Source organism: Telmatherina bonti (assembly GCF_933228915.1).
Source record: "Telmatherina bonti genome assembly, chromosome: 11".
Lineage (NCBI taxonomy): Eukaryota > Metazoa > Chordata > Actinopteri > Atheriniformes > Telmatherinidae > Telmatherina > Telmatherina bonti.
The window spans coordinates 6,393,039-6,393,409 of NC_136629.1; positions in this window are offsets into that span (position 1 = coordinate 6,393,039).

Below are 371 nucleotides of genomic sequence, written 5' to 3' on the forward strand. Positions count from 1 at the left end.
ATAGAGGAGGAATAACGGGAAGCTGCAGCTTTCAGTTCAAAATAAGAGAAAAAAAAAACTTCAGTGATGAAGAAAAAACTGAAACATCAGAAATAATTCAGATTAAAGACATAAAAACTCACATGAAGTTATCAGTAAATCGCTCCGATGAGACACATTCAATCAAATATTTTATTAATTTGATCATAAAGCAGGAAAAAAAAATTACCTGTTTTATATCCAACTTTAAATTTAAAAGAATATATAATTTATCACACAGAAAGCAGAAAATGAGTCTGAAACACTAAAAGCAGAAGCAGTTCTACGATGGGTTTAATGAGATGAAATGAGATGAAATGAAATGAGATGAGATGAAATGAAATTGAAAGGTT